Source organism: Triticum dicoccoides, chromosome 3B (assembly GCF_002162155.2).
Source record: "Triticum dicoccoides isolate Atlit2015 ecotype Zavitan chromosome 3B, WEW_v2.0, whole genome shotgun sequence".
In the NCBI taxonomy this organism is placed as follows: Eukaryota; Viridiplantae; Streptophyta; class Magnoliopsida; order Poales; family Poaceae; genus Triticum; species Triticum dicoccoides.
Genome location: NC_041385.1, coordinates 707,083,520 through 707,084,064, shown reverse-complemented (window position 1 = coordinate 707,084,064; position 545 = coordinate 707,083,520).

The window sequence follows — 545 nt, the reverse complement described above, 5'->3', positions numbered from 1 at the left end:
GAGGGAGGGGGTGGGTGGGTGCGGTGAAGGCGAGGGAGGGGGTGTATTGGGAGCGGACGGTGATGGGGGGCAGGGCAGGGGCTGACTGGGGGCGGCGATGGAGACGGAGGCGCGGGAGTGGCGGCGGCGTGGGTCGGGGCAGCGGGGGGAAGTGGATTTGGCGAGGGAGAGGGACGAAGGGGATCAGGCGAGAGGGAGGGAATTAGCTAGGGGGAATCTTACTAATGGCGCACCCGCGGCCGGTGCGACATTAGTAATTTTTTTTACATAGCAATGGCGCACCAGGAAGAGGTGCGCCATTAGTAAATTTTTTTACATATAGCAATGGCGCACCAGCCAGAGGTGCACCATAAGTAATTTATTTTTATTTTTTGTTGCATGCAATAATTTTTTAGAAAATGAATATGAATATGAAACATTAATATTTTTTTATAAAAACAGTAATAATTGTTGTTTAACAACAATTGTCGTCTACACTTTATTATTATTATTTTTTTAAGAATGAATATGAATATGAAACGGGGGGTGCTCGTCGGCGGCGGTGG